The sequence below is a fragment of the Balaenoptera musculus genome, chromosome 6, assembly GCF_009873245.2.
Source record: "Balaenoptera musculus isolate JJ_BM4_2016_0621 chromosome 6, mBalMus1.pri.v3, whole genome shotgun sequence".
In the NCBI taxonomy this organism is placed as follows: Eukaryota; Metazoa; Chordata; class Mammalia; order Artiodactyla; family Balaenopteridae; genus Balaenoptera; species Balaenoptera musculus.
The window spans coordinates 114,241,115-114,261,929 of NC_045790.1; the positions used below are offsets into that span (position 1 = coordinate 114,241,115).

Sequence of the window (20,815 nt, forward strand, 5' to 3'; positions counted from 1 at the left end):
TCCTGCCACGTGGACCTGCTCTGTGAAGTGACGGCAGCGGGATCCGCGAGGAATAATTACAGCACTCAGGAGGGGCGAGGGGGCAGGCGGAGCTGCGGGAGAGATTTATTACGGCTCAGTAACCGGGCAGGAGGCAAGGCAGAGTGGCAGCTGGCCCTCGTCCTGTCCTCCACGCAGCTCCCAGCCCCGCCACTCTCTCCAAAGTAGCAAGTCCACGTCCTGTGCATCAGTAAAAAGGCAATTTGTGTGGCAGAGAGAGAGGGTTCCGGGCTACCCTGGGCAAATCACTCAGCCTCCTCATGTGCAAAAAAGGGGGTGCCTCTGCCTTCCCCACTGGCATATGGGGGATAACGGAGAGTCCCAGCCGGCGGCATTGGCACCCGGAGTCTGTTCCGGGGTCTGCTCCACCGAGGCCACGGCGGCTGGGCTTCTCAGCCTGGCTCTGCTGCTTTCCTCGGCACTGGCTTTCCTGGCGGTGTGTCGGTCCCTTTGGATTTGCTCCAGAGGGGATCTGACAGGCCCAGAATCTTCGGCGTTTGCCAGCTCCTCTCCTTCCACCGTCGAGCAGAGAGGCTCCTGGGTACGGAGCGCGTGCTTGTTTCTCTTTGCAAAGCTCTTTGTCCCCTTTGGCATCAGGTCCCCTCCCTGAACAGGCTCAAGCTGGTGAACCCTCCCCCAGGCCTTGGCCCCGCCCCCTCGCTGGGGTCTTCCCGGGGATGGAGGGCGCTGCAAGGGGAAGCTCTCAGGTGGGTGGGCCAGCTTGTCCTGGGTGGAGGGTGGGCAAGAGCCCCGAACTCAGACGGAGGCTTGGGTTCCAAGCCGTGTTGCTGCTTTCTGGCCATGGGACCCTGGGCCTTTGGCTCTTGGGCTGTGAAGTGGAGACTGTGGCCCCTACTTCCCTGGGGGCCTTGGAGGATTAAATAAACAATCCTGGTGAGAGCCCTGGGACCTTGGAAGTGGGGAGCAGGTGGGGGTCAGATCAGGCAAGGCTTGTAAGCCCAGCTCTGTGGGTGGGCTTTCTCCGAGGTCCCCAGGAACCACAGGCAGCGAGAGCCTGGGAGGACCTCGGGCAGGTATGGCCTTTAGAGAATGCTCCCAGAGGGCAGCGTGGAGGATACCTTGGAGAGGGTGAGGCTGGAAGCAGGGAGGATTGGGAGGAGACCGCTGCATCCAGACAGAAGGGAGACAAGGGAGGCCTGGACCAGGAGAGTGAGAAGTGGGCAGACGGCAAGCTCAGCTTTCCCAGGTTGCAGAGGTGGGAGAGGGCTGGACCAGCTGGGAGACCCAGGTAGAGGCTGATCAGGGACCCGGGCAGTGGCCCCAGAACAAGTCAGGCTCCCGGAGCTGCAGCCTGGCCCGCCACATCCCCTGACTACTGACGACAGGTTGGCAGTGCGGTCGAGTGGATAAGAGCACACAGCCTTTGGGGCTGACCGGAGCTGTGTTTGTGTCCAAGCTGTGTGTCCTTAGTGAAGTTACTTAGTCTCTGTGGACCCCAGGTTCTTCATTCATAAAATGACAATGATAACATCCAGCCCAGGTCTACCCCAGGGCAGCCCCCACTGGTGCTCACTTCCTGGCTTGGCCACAGGCTGGCCCGGGGGCTGCCCCTGACAAGCAGGCAGGCCCTCCACTGGGACCACTCTGGCTCCCTGACCGCCACCGGCATCTTGATTCTTCCCGACCAGCTCCACGGTTTATGCAAAGGTGGCCCCTCGGGGTGCTTCCTGTCTAGCAGCTGGGCCTGGAAAATAGTCTTGTCTCTATTATTATTATCTTTATGGTTATTTGCCGTATTTAGTTGCACGTACTGTACAAGCATAAACGCGGAGCAGCGGTCCTCCACAGACCAGCAGCCGTGGCATCCCTGGGAGCTCGCTGGGAATGCAGATGTTCTCCGGCCCCTCCAGACCTGCTTTAAAAGCTCCCTGGGTGATTCTTCTGCTTAGTGAAGTTTGAACCACACTGTTCTAGAAAACATACCCTACACCGAAACAGAAAAAGGGCGCTACCCGCGGAAAGCTATCGTAGGTGACTGTCTCCTCTATGCTGCTCACATTATTAATGAATATATACTCATTTTAATCTACCTTAAAGGGTTTTTAAATAAAATGAATCCATGCCTGCTGTAAAAGAAAAACCAAGACATCCAGCTTTGTTTGTTTGTCACCAAGTAAAAGCCCCTGTTTCCAGCTGCAGCCCGCACGCCTGCGTTAGCTGTCAGTCCTTTGCTGTGGCCACACTGGGCATCACCAAGGGTTCTTCTGCCTGTCTTCCTCCCTTGTCCTTTTAAAATCAGCCGATGTGGAGCATCTTTCCATGCCAGCACCCCATTCTCTCATTTATTTACCTGGACCTGTGTTAGTAAACAGGTATGTAGGTCATCTGGGTTTTCTGCGTTGTGTAGTTTTTACAGATTTGTTCAGTGACGTGATCCCTACAGGGAAGGATCTCATGGCCGGGGATGCGGGGTGGGGCGGGGGGACACGCAGTCGTGAATAGAACGAGATGGCAAGGCAAGGGCAGTTCTCGGTGGATTGTAACCTGGGTGCGAGGCGGCAGGTGTCCCAGATTCAGAGGGAGGTACCCCGTGGGCAAGAGCAGTCAGGGAAGGCTTCCTGGAGGTGGAATTTGAGCTAAGCCCTGAGGGACGCATATGGAGTGGGGAGGAGCAGGCGTGGTGGAGAGATGGGGCGTTTCTGCCGTCACGGGGACGCAGGGGCACCGTCTGTTGACTTTGGCTGGTAACCGGTGACCCACTGAAGATGCCCCGGCTTTCCCCATCTCTCTCCTGCCCGTGAGAACCAGCTGGGCTACTTCCTGGTGGTCTCACTGGCTCTGAGCACTCAGATCTGTTCTGTGATTGAAGTCGGTTTCCCGACTCGTGGCCCCCTCTGTCATCCTCTGGTCTCTCTGCCAGGCTTAAAAAGGCTCACCCCCGCCCCCTGTGCTGAGGGGATTTTGCAGCAGTCAAAGGAAGGACCCACTGCAGAGCCCCCGCCCCCGCCCCAGGGCCCAGCCGTGCCAGACGGGTTTGCAGCTGCTGCCAACGCGTCCCCTAGTGTTAGCTGGTAGTATTTTGCCAAGCGTGATGGGAGGCAGGAGAGCCTGGGGCTGCAGCGGGGACCACGGGGAATGCGTCTGACCCAGCAGAGGAAGGGGGCAGCCAGGGAAGCACCATTAGTTTATCCGGAACACTGTCGAGGGGCTCACCTTGCAGTTTGAAGAGCCATGTTTTACATCCTGTCTTCCAAATTCTTCCGCTTGACGTTGGCAAATGCCCCTCACTCCGTACATTCAGGGACTCTCTCCTAAGACAAAATAAAAATGCTCCCTTTTCCACTTCAAGGCGAGCACACGATCCATCACCCCATCCTTTCTTTGCAGGGGGCCCTCCCGCCCCACCGGCCACTGCTCCCGGAGCCCAGCAGAGCCGCTGGCTTAGAGAAGGACCCACATTTAGAGCGAGAAACCACGTGTCTTTTCCTGCCAGGGTATCCCCTCGAAACACTGCAAAACCAGTCACGGCTTTGAGAGGGCCGATGCCAAGATGTGATGATCCAATTCTGGTTTGAAGGACAGTGAAAAAAAAGTCTTATATTTCACCAGAAAAGAATAGCAGGCTCTCTTTTGTCGACTTGTGAGCTTCTGGTATTTACCCGTGTTTAGGGTTTGTGTGGTTAAAACACTCATCATGCAGAAGGCTCCTGGCTCAGTGCGAACCCGTTTACAAAATTAAAAATATAGTCAACTTTAATCGTACCTTCATGGAACTTCCCACACGAGCATTCCCTCTAATTACTAAACAGATTTCTATTTCCAAAAAATATGTTGTTTTACGGCACGGTGTCTTGAATGATCACTTTTGTGGTGGTTTTTTATCACCCACTGGCCTGTGTTTTGTTTTTTGCCGTCTGCCCTTTTTTTCCTGGGATCATCCACATCTGTACGATGAGACGTGAGGATGAGGGGAGGTGAGGGCGAGGAGGAGGGCGTACGGGGAGGTGCACAGGGGGCCAGCAGGGCTGCAGACCCAGCGGGATGCGCGGAACAGGCACAAGGGTTAGGACCCCGCAGCTCAGTCCAGCCCCCGGCAAGGGCTCCTCCCAGCTGGTGACCTTAGGCGCCTGATTAAACCTCTCTGTGTCCTAGTCTCCTGGTCCTTACAAACGGGGATGGTTGTAACCCTCTCGTCGTAAGGATTCATCATCACCCAGCTAAGACCCCGCACACCCAGAGGGGCATGACAAATGCAACCTGGTGCTAGATTCTGGGGTCTCTGGGCCTGCTGGCTGGAGGCTGTGGAATGGTCGTCGCGCTGGAACTCGGGTTTTCTGTTGTCATGTGCGGCTGGGGACCCTGCTTAAAAGCCATCCCCACTGAGGCTAGATCCCAGACCCCTGGTACGGTCCAAGGGGCCCTGCAGGGAACAGACCCTGCCAGCCCCCACCCCCAGCCTCACCACTCGCCTCTCTCCCCTGCCCTGCTTACTTCCAATTCTGGAACACTCGAGACCCTTCATCCCTGGGGGTCCTCCCCCCTCCTCACCTCCCGGCCTGAAAGATCCCTCCTGGCTAGTACGGGTCTGCCCTTCAGGGAAGCATCCCTGACCTCACACCACCTCGCGAGGAGATCAGGCCCAGGGCACGCTCTCAGCGCGTCCACACCCAGCTCTGTGGCTCGTTCCCACCGGCCTCCCTCCGTACACGGCCTGGGAGCCCGTCGAGAATGGTACCTGTCGGTCTGGCTCATCAGGAGCCCAGAGCTGGCTCGGGCCGGCACCGGGTAGGGGCAGTTGTAGATTTTTGTTGGACGGCTGGATATTTCTGTGCCGTTCTGAGGGCCAACCTCATCTGCTGGGGGGCCGGTGGCCTCTGCCCGGCTCTCCCTGGCCTGAGACCCCGCACGTCTCGAGCCAGAAATGCCGTCTGTATTCCCATCTGGGTCTCCCTTCCAAACAAGCCAAACCTGTTCAGGAAAGGAGGGGCTCAGAGTGTCCCAGAGACGGGAAATCAGCCCGCGGGTCCGGGCATCAGCAGGGTCTGTTCTATGCGGTGCCCACCATCCTCTGTTCCACGCAGTGTGGGAATGTCATCATCAGATGAAGTGTTGGTTGGCAGTTCTGGACCTGGCGGCCTCACTTGGTCGGACCTCGGCTCCTGGCCAGGCCCCGGGGGTTAATGCTGCCACTCTTCATGGACAGCGACTCCCGGTTTTGAAAAAATCATTTAATCTGCAAGACGGGCCCTTTCAACAACACGCCTACACTCACTTAAAAATGGCTGAGGCCAATTTTTTTTAAAAGGAAAATAGATGTAAACAGATTGCTTCGGGCAGGGGCTTTGCTGGAGCCTGGGCCACGGAAGACTGCCCAGGGCAGCTAAGTTGCCCCCAGGAGCTTGGAAGGGAGTCTCTGAGTCAGCTGCAATGGCCAAGGCTGGGAGGAGGGCTCGTAGCAAGTCCACAGCCTTGGTGCCTGCAGACCCAGCAGGCGTTCGAGCTCCGTAAACCAGCAGACGATGAAGAGGTGAGTGAGTGGTGAGGGGTGGGGAGCGGACCAGGGGCTGACCGCCGCCCTTTGAGGCCTCTGCCCCCAGAGTGAAGGTGCACAGGCAGGTAGGCTTGTATTTGGGACAGAAGCTGGGGCAACTCCAGGGAGGAGTTGGACGTTGGCCGGGAGTCAGAGGTGGTGCTGCCCTCCTCGCTCCCCAGCGAGAGTTGCAGATCCGACTGCTCGGGTTGACCATCTTGGGTGAATTGTGATTTCAAGAAGAAAAAAGTTCCCTTATTGTTCACCCAGCAGGTGATTAGGCCAGGTAAGGACCTTCTGAATGGAAGACAAAAAATTCGGGGGATTCAGATTCTAAGCATCCGTTGCTCGGATGTTCTGATTTTCTAGGACTCCAGGACGTGGGTGCTTAGATTCTGGGAGTCCTGGATTCCACCACCTGAGATCGATCAACCTCTCCCCCGCCCGCTCTGCGGGTTCCCTGGCTGTCCGCCCACCCTTCCACCCCTGCCCCCACCTTCCTCCAGCCCCACCCCTGCTGTAGGCCCTCCCTAAAGCCACAGGGCGGAAGCTGGGCCTGATTTACATGAGCTGCACTGATCTCACACAAGGGTAGGGCCAGGCGGGTCCCTGGTAGGTGCCGGGTCCCGGAACTTAAAGGGTGTGTCCAGAGAGGGCGGTGGCAGCGCACCCCTCCCCCGCTGTTGGACGGTGCAGTCATTGTCTTTGGAACAACCAGGCGGCTTGATTCACCTTTGCCCCTGTTCATCTGTTCTTCACTCACCATTAGCACCGTGAACACACACACACACACACACAGACATACACAGACACACATATACACACACACACATACAGACAGACACACAGACATACACACACACAGACACACATACACAGACACACATGAACACACACACATGCACACAGACGGACACACAGACATACAGACACACACACAGACACACATATGTATATACATAACACACACACAGATACGCATGTACACACAGACACATACATTCATACACATATACACACAGACACACTGACATACACAGACACACATGTACACACACGAACACACACACATGCATACCCACATATGTATATACATAACACATACACACACACAGATACGCATATACACAGAGACACATACGTTCATACACATACACATATACACACACACAGACACACCGACATACACAGACACACATATACACACATGAACACACACACATGCACACAGACGGACACACACATACAGACACACACACAGACACACATATGTATATACATAACACACACACAGATACACATGTACACACAGACACATACATTCATACACATATACACACAGACACACTGACATACACAGACACACATGTACACACACGAACACACACACATGCATGCACACATATGTATATACATAACACACACATGCACAGGTACGCATGTACACACAGACACATTCATACACATACACATGTACACACACATATACCCCCATATACATACATGCACATACATACATATACACAGACACAACACATATACACCTGCACACGCACACAGAACACACATATACATGCATCCACAGATACGTACACACGTGCACAGATACACACATGTACACACAGACACATACACACAGATGTACACATATACAAACACATACACACACCGCCCCCTGCCACACACACAGCCCTGGGGTGAGGTGGCACTGCCTGGGTTCAGCAGGAAGAGCTGGCCCCGGCCCCTCCATCCGCTCTGGGCTGTCTCCAGGGGCGGGAATTGAGGGCCGCCCAGGGTGTGCTGAGTGGTGACACAGAAAGGCGTCCTGGGAGTCTACAAGTTACCCAGCAGCCCAGGCCTTCATCTCACTGACTGTAGTCGCCTGGGTGATCCAGCCCCTGGTCTTCTGTGCCCCCATGTGGATAAGGGGACAATCCTGTCTTCCTAACCCACAGGGCTGCTTGCGCTCGGGAGAGGCTGTACCTGAAAACTCAGCTGAAGACCCCAGGTGTTATTCTAATTAGCCGCTGAAATCAGTGCCGGGCGAGGGTGGAGAGAGGCAGTGACATTCTCACCCGCTCCCCGCTTGCCTCCTCCCCTCCAGTCCAGCAGCCAGGGACCTGGTTCCTGGGCAGAAACTGGGCAAGTGCCCTAATACGCTGGGTTAAGTGGAGCCCCACCTCCTCACCTCAGTGCACGCAGCTTGCAGTGGTCGCCATGGAAACTCCCTGTAACCTTGTGAACAGCTAAAATTTATATACTTTTTGGTTGGTGGTTTTTAAAAACATTATACAGATTTCTTTTGTACTTTTACACTCCTGTAGGGATAAGTGAGGGGAATACAAAGCACAAGGTTGTCGTGCAAAACATGCCTCACACCCCCTCCCCCTGTGCTCACTTGGCAGGGCCTGGGTCCAAGAAATTGGGGTCCTCAGTAGGGAGAGCCCCTGAAGGGCCACTGCCCCCTCCACATGGGCCTCCCCCAAGACAAGCCAGACTCCACCAGTCCCCCACGAGCAGAGAACTTCCCACGTGGCTCCCCAAACCACTGCTCAGGTAGGGCCACTGGGGACCCAAACCCAGTGAGAAAATAAGACTCCTCCAGTAATATAGGTCCAGGTAGCGTACATACCCTGGCAAGGAGCTGAGCCATGGGCCCTGCCCTCCACGGCATCATAGTCAAGAAGGGGGAACAATACTAATACTGTCTTTTATGTCACCTTAATTCCAGAAAGATTTTTTGCTGGATAGAACATTCTAGTTTGGTGAGCCTTCTTTCAGTCTCCTGGCTTTCATCGTTTCCAGTGCAAGGTCAGCCGCCCTTCTTATCTGGGTTCCTCTACATGGCACGTGCCTTTTTCTCTAAGATTTTGTCTTCATCGCTGGTATTAAGGAATTTGATTATAATGTTCCTTGGTGTCGTTTTCTTCGTGCTTCTTGTGTTCGTGTTTCATTGACTGTTTGGATCTGTAGGTCCATAGGTTTTCACTCAATTTGGAAATTTTTCATCCAGTACGTCTTCTACTCATTTTTCTGCATCCCCCTTCCTTTGGGGGTCCCAATTACACATATATGAGGTCACTTGAAGTTTCCCACCTCTCACTGAAGCTCTGTTTACTTATTTATGTTTTGTCTTTTATCTCTCTGTGTTCATTTTGGATAGTTTCTATTGCTGTCTTTAAGTTCACCTATCTTTTCTTCTGCAATATCTAATTTGATGTTAACCCCATCCAGCGTATTTTTCATCTTAGCCACTGTAGCTTTTTTATCTCAAGAAATTTGGTTTTGTTCCTTTTAACATCTTCTATGTTTCTACTTAATGTGTCCAATTTCTTCTCTAGTGTTTCAACATGTGGGCGACAGTTGTAATAACTATTTTCATGTTCTTGTCTCCTAATTCTATCGTCTGCGCCATTTCTGGGTTAGTTTCAGTTGATTTTTCTCTTGATTGTGGATTGTATTTATTTGCATCTTTGCATGCCAAGTAATTTCTTACTGGATACCAGACATTGTGAATTTTACCTTGTTGGGTGCTAGACCCCTATATATATTTGTGAGCTTTGTTCTGGGGCGTGGTTGTTACTTGGAAGCAGTTTGTTTCAGCCCTAGCTGTTATGCTTTGGGAGGCAAGACCAGAGCACATTATGGCCAAAGCCCTTCTGAGTTCTCTACCCAATGCTCCAGGAATTATGAAGTTTTCCTCTCTGATAGGAGCAGGAACTATTCCCAGATCTGTGTGAGCTTCCAGTATCGTTCCCTAGAACCCTTTCAAATGTTTTTTTCTCTTTAAAAAAAAAAAAAAGTTCTTTCTCTGGGAGTTTCACACACGTGTGCTGATCAGTAGTCAGCTGACTACTCAAGGGGACCCTCTGCAGAGATTTGTACTTCTCTCTGTGCAGCTCTTCCTGCACAGGACCCTGCCCTGTGCACTCTGGCCACTCAGCATCCTTGGACTCTCAGCTCTCTCTCCTCAACTCAGGGGGTACCGGCAGGCCCTGCCTGGGTTCCCCTGCTCTGCAGCCTCTCACCAGGTGGGGAGCCTGGAGACTCTCACCAGGTGGGGAGCCTGGAGACTCTCACCAGGTGGGGAGCCTGGAGACTCTCACCAGGTGGGGAACCTGGACAGTCCTGGGCTCTCCTCATTCCTTGCCCATCTCTTGAGGATGGTCCTTCGTCATCTGATGTCAGTGCCTTGGAAGTCATTATTTCATAGATTTTTGTCCTGGATACTTAGTTGTTTCAGGCTGTGGGGTAAATCTGGGCCCTGCTCCTTCATCTTGACCAGGACTCTGATTAGCTAATGCTGCTCCGCAGGATGTGGGTTAGTGCTCCCAATTATGAGGGGAGTCCCAGTGTCACCCCCATTTTGTCCCTGAGCAAACCAGGACACAGAGGAGTTAAGTGACTTACCCAGGGTGATGCAGAGCTTGGAGACCAGCCCTGTGTTACACTGTGCTGCCTCTCACACAGCTGCCCAGGCCGGAAGCTTCGGGGTCCCCAGGACTCCTCCCCGTCCCCACCTCCCCATCCTGCCTCCATAGTCCTGCTAATGGTCCCTCCCAGTCACCCCCTCCCCTTCCCTTCTCTCCAGCCCCACCCTCTCCTGTCACCTGATGCCTACAACAGCCTCTGGACAGCCCCTCCCACCCACCCGGAAGCCACAGAGGTGTTTTTAAAATGCAGAACTGACCCAGGTACCCTCCTTGTCAGCACCCTTCCATGCCTTCCCCCTGGATTCATTTACTCATTCATCACTCAACTGACAGTTACCAAGTGCCTACTATGAGCCACTGTTCTGGGCACCAGGATACAGCAAGGAGCAAAACAGATGGCGCCCCTTTCCTCGGTGACTCAAATTCCTGGAAAGATGAGCCTCACCGGGTAAAGGGCAGCCATGGTAGGGAGGGGGGTTATTTTGGATAGATGGTCAGAGAAGGTCTCTGAGGAGGAGACATTTGAGCAGAGACCTGCATGGAACGAGGACAAGAGCCCATGAGAGAAGTGCATCCCAGGCAGAGAGAACAGACAGTGCAAAGGCCCTGAGGCTGCAGTGGGCCTGGTGTGAGCAGGGGAGAGAGGCAGGAAATGTGGTCCAAGAGGGGCTGGGCGGGGCTGGTGGGCCTTGTGGATGCAGCAATGCAATGATGTCGTGTTTTATTTTAAGTGACACAGGCCCATGGGGATGTTTTGAGAAGAGGATGGAGAGCTCTAGCCTGAAGCCTCTGTGTGGAGAGCAGGCGGCCGGGGGTGGGGGGGGGGGAGTGGGGGGTGGGGACACAGGCAGCAGCCCAGGCTTGAGGGGAGGGGCCTGGACAAGGAGGAGGCATGGGAGGCATGGGAAGTGGTCAGACTCCAGGTGGAGTTTAAGGATCTGCTGACAGAGCGGGTGTGAAGTGAGAACGACGGAGGGGACCCAGGGGACTAGGGGCTTTGGGGTCTGAGCAGCTGGAAGGGTGCAAATGCCATTCCCGGGGGTGGGGGCGCTGCAGGAGGCGCATCAGGGGCTGGGTTTCCTGCACGCCAATGTTTCCTGCGCTGCATGTGCAGGGGCCGAGGCCGGCCGGCCATCATGGAGCAGGGCGAGGTCTGGGCCAGAGCTCCCCATCTGGATGTTGTCCAGAGGTGTGGAGAGCTGGGGAAGGTCACCTTGGGAGCGGGTGTGTACCGGAGAGGGAGTGTGAGGCCTGGACCCCTGGGCCCTGGACACTTAGAGGTCAGGAGACGGGGAGGAAGCTGCAAAGGAAGCCGGGAAGGCAGGACCTGTCTGGCAGCGTCAGCATCAGCTAAGGGCTGGGGCGCTCTGTCCCCCAAGTGTGCCCCACGGGCCGGCAGCACCAGCACCGCCCAGCGCTTGTTAAAACGTGTTCCGTCTCAGCAACCCCACACCACTGGTCAGAGCTGCTTCACCAGCTTCCCGGGCGACTGGATGCACATCCAACCATGAGGACGGCTGATGTAGGCGTGGTTTCAGGGAGGAAGGGCCCCCGAGCCGCAGCAGGCGGGCACCTGAAGACCAGGGCTCCATGAAGGCTGAGCCAGGCACAGACAGAGCCTGCGGCGCAGCCAGGTCTCTGCTGCCCTCCCCCCGCGCCCCCTCCTCGTGCTCCCTCCTGCTCGTGTGCTCTGGCTCCTGAGCCCACCTCGCGCTGCCTGCCCCCGGGCCTTTGCACGTGCTGTTGCCTCTGTCGATGCTCTTCCCCGTCATTCCCTTCTCATCCTTCGGGTCCCGGCACCGGGGTCACTCTCTAGGAGCTACCTCTCCCAGCTGCCACCCCCGCCAACCAGCACCCGGCATGCTCCCTTCTTTCGCCCCATCAGTGTCCCCCAACAAGACTGAAAACTCCACAAAGGCAGGGACCCAGAACAGAGTCCAGGACGCAGCAGGAGCTCAGTGAATTTCTGCGTTGAATTGTTGATAAATTATAAATGCCAGGTGCCTAGTTTTGACAGTGAGTGCTATTAAATCCCAAAGAAGGAGTCGTATCCAGGGGCTGGGGGTCAGGAAAGGCTTTCTCAAGGAGCGTGCAGACTGATGGCTGGGGATTTCATAAGCAGAGGTGGAAGGGAGTTCAAGGTCCCATGGAATGGCAGCAGCAAAGGCCCAGAGGCAAGACAATGCAAAGTTTGTGGTCTTAAGGCCCCGGGAACAAACACCTTAGCCAGACCCGTTTAAGGGAGCGTTGCAGGGATAGCAAACCAGGCTGGAAAGGCAAATCAGGGACAAGTGCAGAGGGCCCGGAACACCAGATGTTTGGGGCCTGGACCAGGAGAGTCACTCTCAGAGCTTCGTTCCAGAGGGATGCCGGCTGCATTGCTGGGGTGCTCTGCAGGGAGAGCCGTGGCCCCAATGTGCTGACCTGAAGGAAGACAAACCTCAGCACAGTCTATACGGAATGGGCTCATTTTGTTTAAAAAAAAAAAAAAAATCAAAATACAAAGGCGAGGAGGTCAGCGGGGGCTCCGTTGAGGCTACCAGCATCTCCAGACCAGGCTCTGGGCTGGGGTGTACATCCAGGCTGCCCGGAAGTCCTGTTCCCTGAGGACCAGGAGGAGGCAGGGACCCTGGCCCCGTTCATTGCTGTGACCTCCACACGGCACATCCCGCACTCCATGAATGCTTGTGGAAAAGAGGGAGGAGGGGGAGAAGGAGGGCGGGAGACTGGCATTAACATCCTGCTCTGAAGATGAGGACTCTGCTGCCCATGGTCACCCTGGCACGAGGGAGGAGAGCCTGGATTCACACCCAAGTCTTTCTGACTCGCAGGTAGACCAGGGCTGGCAGAGAGCCAGCACCGCCAGGCGTGAGCCCGGGCTGCATCGGAGCCAAGCCTCTGGGTGGCAGGAATCCCTCAGGGGCTTCAGTGAAGGTTCTGCAAGAGAACGTATGTAACAAAGCACGGCTGCTCAGATGAGATGGTTGAGGGTGGCCTGAGCCAGGGGACGGCAGAGGGCGTGACTGAAGTGGCCAATTCTGGGCTCCACAGCTCGCCAGGAAACTCCCCGGCAGGATCGGGGGGAACTTGGCTGCAACATCCTGCCTGGACCGCTGAGCGGGGCGAGCCAGAGATGGGGGCGTCTGCCCCCTGCGAGCTGCACTGTGGCAAGGTGCATCCCGATGTTGCCTCAACTGCCACAGGGTACAACCACACGGGGCTCTGAGGACTCGTGCGGGCTATGGGGTGAAGCCTGAGTCAGGTCCCTCAGCCCCTGTGAGGATTCTCGGGGCAGATCCTCCTGCCAGCACTGTGTTCCCAACTCAGCCTGAGCTGCACATCGGAGACACCTGGACCCCCTAGATCTCATGTCCTTAGCCTGGGGTGGGCTGGGGGGCATGGTGGGGGAGCGATCCTGATGGGCTGCCTGAGGCTAAAGCACAGCTCGCTGGGCCACTGCCAGAGTTTCTGACTCAGTGGGTCTGGGCGGGACCGGACTCTGCATTTCATCAAGTCCCCAGGTGTCACTGGGGATGCTCTGAGCAAAGAAGTCATAGGCCTGGAGCAGCTCAGGCCAGTGATTGTGGGCGAGGCTGCAGGGTGAAGAGAGAGGCCAAGAGTGGGCAGAGGCAGGTCCTGAGGCCGGAGAGGGAGGTATTTATGCTCTAATAGGGAAATCACGCCCCACACACCCGGCACTGCTAACTGCTCCCTAGAGCTGAAGTCTGCGCTGACCGTGACCTCTGCCCTGAACTGCCTTGCACTCAGCACCACGTGCCTCTGTTCCCCGGAGCGCAGGGCTGGTGCCGAGTCTCCCCACCCCCTCCAGGTCCTAGAGTGGGACTGGCTGTTGGTGATTGACTGGGTGCTTGTCCAATCGCTGTGAGATGCCAGAGGCAGCTGGCATTTCTGAAGAAGCCTCCTGACCCCCAGCCTGGCCCCAAGTTCTGCCTGTCACCGACCTTGGGCAAGTGACAGGATCTCCTTGAGCCTCAGTTTCCTCATCTGTAAAATGGGTTAATAACTCCGACTCCTAGGACGATGGTTAGGCTTAAAGGGAGTGCTGTGCACGTTCTCTGCAGAGCACCGCCAGTGCAGGCACTCTCCCCATCCCGCTTTCACAGATGGTAAACCGAGTGGGGTTGTTCCCATGTCACACTGCAGGCAAGGAGCGGGGGCAGATTTGGTTGGGGTCTCCTGGGCTCACAGGCTCAGCGTCCCTCCTCCCCTCACCCTTCTTGCCTGAGCCCTTCACAGCCAACTTGATCTTCCTGTAAATTCATCAATGGCTCCAAAGGCCCCCTCCCCCTCCCCCAGTGCTTAGCTCCCAGGGGCTGTGCTTTGGCCAGTGACTCAATCCACAGGCATATATAGAGCTCCTGCTGTTTACCAGGGCCTGTGCAGCAAGGTGAGGCTGATGGTGTAGCCCTCGTGGGGCTCCCAGTGCATTGCGGGGACTAGCGGGAAAGCGGCTGAGGAGGAAACCGCAAGGGATGGAGAGGATGGCCCAGTGCACAGAGGAGAGAGCAGGCTTCCTGCGGAAGGGGAGGCCCGAGCACGGCCGTGAGGATCAGAAGGAATCGGCCACCTGGAAGGAAGTGGGCACGGTCCCAGGGGCATCCCAAGCCGAGGGACCGTGGGGCAGGCACAGGCCTGAGGCCAGCGTGCACCTCCGCAGCGCAGTGCCATCCTCAAGCAGAGGTGGGGCATCTGGGCTCGTCCTGGTGGGCGTGGGCTTTATTCAGGGCCAACTGGGAGCCACTGCTGGTCCGGACTTGCTTTGGGGGCCCATCCTTCGGGACAGTAGCTCTCCAAGCATGGTCCCTGGTCCAGCAGCCTCAGCATCCCCTGGGAACTGTCGAGACGAGCATTCTCAGCCCACCTGGACTTCTGAGCAGAAACTTCCAGGGGAATCCCCACAGCCCAGAGCCCCCCCCCCTCCCCCCGCCCCGGGGAAGCTGGTGCAGCCCAGGTGAGAATCTCCAATTTGATGGGGGCCCCGGAGGGGGCTGGCACTGGCTAGGGAGCCGGCCTGGCCCAGGCTGCGGCAGGGAGGCAGGCGGGAACAGGACGGGATGAAGCGCTGAGGCCATGGTGTTGTCTCAGCCACGGTCACTGCCCGCGACACACAGCCGGGGGACAGTGCCCTGAGGTTAGGCCTGGGGGTCTCCCCAACCCAGAATGGTACTGCTCTGTTGGCCCTTCGGCACCCAGGGGCCCCTGGCAGAGAGAGGAGTTCTCGGAAGTTGAGGTCAGCACCGGCACGTAACAGACACCAGCTGCGTCAAAGGAACGGGCAGGGAAGTGGCCAGGACAGGCAGTGGGAGTGGGTGGGAAGCCCCCGTGTAAGTGGGGTGGCTGATTCACTTGGATGCCTTAGTGGTCTGGCGGGGTGGGGGGCACGTTACTGTCATCCGCTCAGGCCTGGGCAGTGGCCAGTGCTCTGTGGACACAAGAAAGCCCCCCACCAGGCAGGCCCTCCTACATTGGAGCCACGGTCACGCCTGGCCCTGAAAGCCCGCTCTCCCATGCTCGGGGCAGCCGCGTGGTCGAGGGGTCTGGAGCCCAGCCTGCGCTGGCAGGTGGTCCTTGAATCGCCTGGGACCGGGGCGTCCCTGCTGAGTCTCTGAGCCTCTGTTTGCCCCCCTGGGTCTGGCTGAGTCGTGAGGGTTTCATGGACGTCAAGGCTGAGCCGCAGGGATGGGCAGGGGCCAAATGGGGTCCTGCCCGTGCTTCCTCCCTCCTGCCCCTCCAGACGCGGAGCCCCCCTAACCCCCAACCCCCGGCGCCTGTTTCTTCGCCGGTGCTGAGAGTGACCGTGAGGGCGAAGTGAAACACCCAAGGGAGAGCCCTTGCCCAGCGCCCGGACACAGTCTGTGCTTAATGAACAGAGCTCCGATGGTCCCAGGAAGCCCTGGCCTGGAGCCCCCTCCTGTGCGCCCGCCAAGCTCCGAGCTGGTACCAGGGGCTGTGCCCAGTTCTTGGAAGAGGAAGTTAGAAAAGAAAAAAACGGCGAAAAAAGTTATGTCAAGGAGCAGAAAGGGTTTTGCAAGCCCAGCTTCTGCACGTGGTTATTTTAAGGGCGAGAAAAAGCCCGCAGCATCTGCAGCTGAGCTGCGGCTGCCTCAGGGTCTCAAACCCGCCCTCCCGTAAAGTTCCCACCACAGCCCAGAAAGTTCCAGAATGGTGCATGCCAGCTGCCTTCCTTCTGACGGGCATCCCCACGCGGGCCTGGCCTGCAGCACCCACTACCTGCCCAGGACACACTGCGGGCAGGCAGTGCGGGAGGTGGGGGAGGTGGGGGCCACAGGCGCAAGACCCCGTGCCTCCCCTTCCCACGCTCAGGGGGCCTGTTCGGCGCAGGCTTGCCAAACGGACCCCGACTCAGTTCACATCTGCCCACATTTTGCAGCCACTACTGTGTCCTTGCGCTCTACTGCCCCCTGGTGGCAGGAGGACTGCAGAACCGGCGCAAACCAGGTTCCTGCCTTCACGGGGCTTCCAGTCGGGCAGGGGGCGAGGAGGCACGTGCACCCCTGCCCCTGACACCCGTAGGCAAGCTGGGGCGGGGTGGCAGAAGGAGGGAGAAGACAAGACGCTGACTTTGGGAGGCGCACCCAGGTTCACCCCCTGCTCCCCACACCTAATCGTGTGAGCCACGTGCAGCTCTCTGCCCTGTTTCCTTGTCAGTAAAATGGGGTCATGGTGACCCTGCTCAGGCTCTCCTAGGGATTAAAGATGTTGGTCAAGGGTGCTGTGCCCTGCCTGGCACAGAGGAGGTGCTCAGGACAGGACGATGCGCTTGTTGCTGTTGTGAGGCACTGGGGAGCCACGCGAGGTGTTAGAGGGAGGCAGTGACCAGTCCAGACTTCGGTTCAGGAACCCCCGTGGGGCAGCATGGGCAGGAGGGCGGGGCAGGAACCCCAGGTCCTGGGATTTCCCGGCAGCCTCTGTGCGGTGCTGGGGTCAACAGCTGCAGGGCCGGCCGGAGAGATGGGCGTGAACCGAGAGCTTCTCCACAGCCGTGCATACTACTCCAGACCACGAGGAGGGCGGACGGGAGAGGTCTGGGAGCTGCTGAGCTCAACATCCAGCAGCGGGGGGCCTCGCCCTCCTCCCACCCCTCCCCTCCTCCCGCTACCACCTTGGGACGCAGGGAGGCGGTCCAGGGTTGCTAGCCTGTGCCCAGCTCTCGCTCTGTGGCAGAGGTCGGGGTGACCCTGGGCAAGGCTCCCTCTCTGGGGCACAGCTGCCCGTCTGCACGGCGAAGGGGGGGAGGCTCGCGGACTTCCGCACCACCGGCCAGGCCACCACGGAGCTGGGGGATCCAACTTCGTGTGACCACACACCTCAGTGCACCTCGAGTTTCTGCTCCTCTGGATGAGCAGGGCAGGGGCTCCGGGCCAGACAGCAGCAGCCACAACTGAGGATTTAATTTTGGAGCCGGTTCCGAGGGCCTGCCTCGCGAAAGGCCCCTCTGGGCCGGGCCTCCCACCAGGATGACCAGGGCCCTCCCAGGTGCCACCCGCTGCCCCAGAGGACCAGGGAGACCCCGGGCAGCTTTGGCACAGCTCCTGATGGAGGCCAGGAGGGGCTCCTCCTGCTACTCCCTGGGGACTGTGCCAGAGGGGGCAGGAAGGCCACCCAGCTGGAGGTGCCCTCTTGCCCCAGGCAGTGGGGAAGCTGAGCCCCCTGGCCCACCCAGGTGGGGCAGACCCCCGCTCCCTCCAGTTTCCTGGCCACGGCCCAGCCACCAGGCCCTGGGGTCTGCCCTGGATCCTCCCCTCCTGGACCACAGAGCTGCGAGCTCCTTTCCTTGGCTCCAGCCATATCCACAGTGGGCCGGGCAGGGCCACAAAGATGGGGTGTCCATCCAATCGGGTTTTCCGCTTACTCAGTGGGTTGACTCACTCCTCCAGCCTCAGTGTACCCCTAGAAAACGTGAGTGGGGTAATCGAACAAAGAGATGCGTCTGCGCCCTGCTTCCCACGTGGCCTGGGAGAGTGGGTGTGTCCCCCCCTCCACCCTGGGGCAGTCACAGGGAGAAATGAGATCAATGCGCTGATGCTGTTCTCATTAACCCTGATGTTGCTGAACTGAGGCCCAGAGAAAGGAGGGACCTGCCGTTCCCCATCACACCCCCAGCCTCTCTCCCCGCCCCCCTGAGAGCTCTGCCAAGGTCCCACTAGGACATTCCGGTTCACCCTTCAAGAGCTCAAGGACCCCGGCAGGTCATTCGTTCACAGTCGGCGCTGAGTCCCTACCGTGGGCCCTGCTCTGGGCCGGGCTTCGGGAACAGAGCAGTGGACCCCAGGCAGGGCCCTGCTCTCACATTGCTCACCCCAAGGGCCTCTTCAGCAGGGCTCTGGGGAGAGCTTCTGGAATTCTGTGAACCCCAGAAACGGCTGGCAAAGTGGCACAGCCCCTGTGCTCTTTCTGGGGTTCCTCGAGGAGTCCGGACCGCAAAGCCGGCCCGCCAGGGGCATCCACAGCATTTCCTGGACGTCAGCAGCCCAGCCGGCAGCACCAAGCCCCCTGCTGCAGGCGTCCTCCGACCTTGGGACCCTAGGTGGGCGCAGGCCTGGCTTACTGGGTCCGCCGCACCTGGTTGGCCCGAGTGCTCTCAGGGCTGAGCGGATCCGGGCTGGAGATGGAGCTCGGCGGGAGGACACTCCAGGTGTTGTTGGGAACTGCCTCTCCGGGCCCCAGGCCCCGACTCCCGCCACCCCGCCCCCAGCCAGGCTCTGGATAATATCTCCGAGGCCAGCCCCAGCGATGCTGAGCGCTTCGCCGTCTATTTATTACCAAACGCAGGAATCTGGGAGCCCGCGGAGCGTGAAATTAGGACCAAATGTGGAGGAGGTCTAGACAGGAACTCCGGGCCACTCCCGCTCGAGGACGACGGGGCCCTTGGGCTCCCAGGTAGCAGGAGCGCTCTGGTAACCAGACAGATGTTTGTGCAGGAAAAGCATGCTGGCTCTCCATGAGCCTCCGCGAGGCACCGGGATGCGGAAAGGCCTGGCAGCGAGGCAGCGAACCCGGGTCCCAAGCCCAGCTCTGACCTCTGCTGCCCCAGGCTCGGTCTCCCCGTCTGGAAATGAGCGGCACCATCTCCGCTCGGTTGGAAGGGCTGCCTGTGAAGCAAGCAGATTCCAGGGCCCCACTCAGACCCACTGAGGCCTGGGCCTCTGCATATTTCCCGGGTTCGGGTCCCTGGAGGGTTTAGGAGTCGCTGGACTGCTTGAGCCTGAGGCCCGGCCAGTGTGGAGGGTGCAGGGCTGGGCTTCTCCTTGGCTCCTAGAAGGGGCGCCGGGCATCTCAGGTGAACAGGCGAAGGGGGGGCTGCTGGAGGGGCCTGAGACCGGCGGACTGAGGAGACTCAATCCTTGGTCCTCAAGGCAGGGAGGGGTGGGATGGAGCAAGAGGGACAGAGGAGAGTCTGAAACAGTGCGGGACATGTGGTCCAGACGGCAGCCACGCGGGGGTCCTCTGCCAGGGGAGGGGCTCCGTGAGGGCAAGGGGGAGGCAGGTGGGCCGGCGTCTGGCCCCGCTGCCAGGTGTTTCCTGCTCCCCACCCCACTCGATCTTCACGCCACAGGAGGCAACCGGAGCCCGTAAAGCAGCGGCTCCCCGCGAGACGCAGGGCTCTCGGAAGGGGCCGTTGCCCGCCCAGCCCCCCTCTACAGACTCTGGGGCTGGGGGTGCCCAGGGAGGCCCCATCTCACAGCCTGTCCCTGTAAAAATCAGGGGCGGGGACAGGGAAGCAAAGCCGTTTATAAAGCTTTAAAACCGTTTATGGTCCCGGGGGGCAGATTAACAATTCAGCTCAATCCTCGCCAACTCGTCTTGGCTGGCGGTACGCGGAGACTTGGGGCGGGGGCTGGGGCCAGGGAGCTGGAGCAGGGACGGCGGCAGCAGCTTCCACCACGCTGTCACTGGACCTGCCGGCATCCCGCTGTCCCTCTCCTTCCTCTCCCGGCCCGACCCGGCCCGGCCCATCAGACGGCCATCCTTCCAGGACGGCTCAGAAGCCTTCTCCTCCAGGAAGCCCCCCACGGTTCCCCTGACGCAATACTGCCCCCTGAGCCCCAAAGCCCTCCGTTGGTCTCCGGGCACTCGGCGTAGCCATTCCCAGGAGACAAGCGTCCAGGGGACACTGGATCAGTCCGGTTTCCCTCTAAGCTCCCAGGCAAGTTTATCGAAGTGTTTGCAGTCCTTCCCCTTCTCTGCCCCCCCTTGCGGGATGCCATCCTGATTTATTGCTTGGACCAGCAGCTGGCATTTTTTTCACATTCGTGATTCTGAAACTTTGTCATGCATCTCAGTTATCCGGACCCCTCACAGGCAGGGCTGGTTAAAGATACAGACCTAGATCCTTCAAGTCCAGAGCTGGCAGGGCTTGGTCTTCTAAATTCTCCCATACCCATATTACAGAGAAGGAAACTGAGGCCCAGAGAGTGGCCTGAGACCCAGGGTTACCAGCAAGTGTATGGCGGGACACTCCCCCTCCTGCCCACCCTCGAGGGCAGGACAAGGGCCCCTCAGGCCTGGTTACCTCAGTGTCCAGCTGGGCAGTGTCCCCAGGCACAGGAAGGAGGTCTGAGAGGGGACAGCTCAGCGAGGGCAGCAAGGTGTGGGACTTGGGGAAAGGGTCCTCTGGCCGCAGTTCTTCCACTGACTTGCTGCGTGAGGTCACGAATGTCTCCCCCGCAACGGTCACCACCCCTGCACTGGCCTCAGCTTCCCCCTACACCACCCATTAAACAGAGGGGTGGGACGTGGTCCCTCCCAGCACTGGCACTTCAACGTTCTGTGAGTTGCATTAAAGAAGTCCAGGAAGGCTTCTTGGAGG

The 20,815-nt window shown here is 58.2% G+C and overlaps 1 protein-coding gene across 2 annotated transcripts in view; it reads left to right on the plus strand.

Annotated features, from left to right (window-relative positions):
* Positions 1 to 20,815, plus strand: part of FAM163B (family with sequence similarity 163 member B) — a 31,388-nt gene that overhangs the window by 2,494 nt on the left and 8,079 nt on the right. Inside the window, exon 1 of one of the 2 annotated variants that reach the window (XM_036856124.1) lies at positions 5,509 to 5,527. The exons of the other annotated variant lie outside the window; for it this stretch is intronic. The gene's annotated coding sequence lies outside the window, so the exon portion shown is untranslated. Of the gene's footprint in view, positions 1 to 5,508; positions 5,528 to 20,815 lie in introns of those variants that run through there. 2 annotated transcript variants of the gene reach the window in all.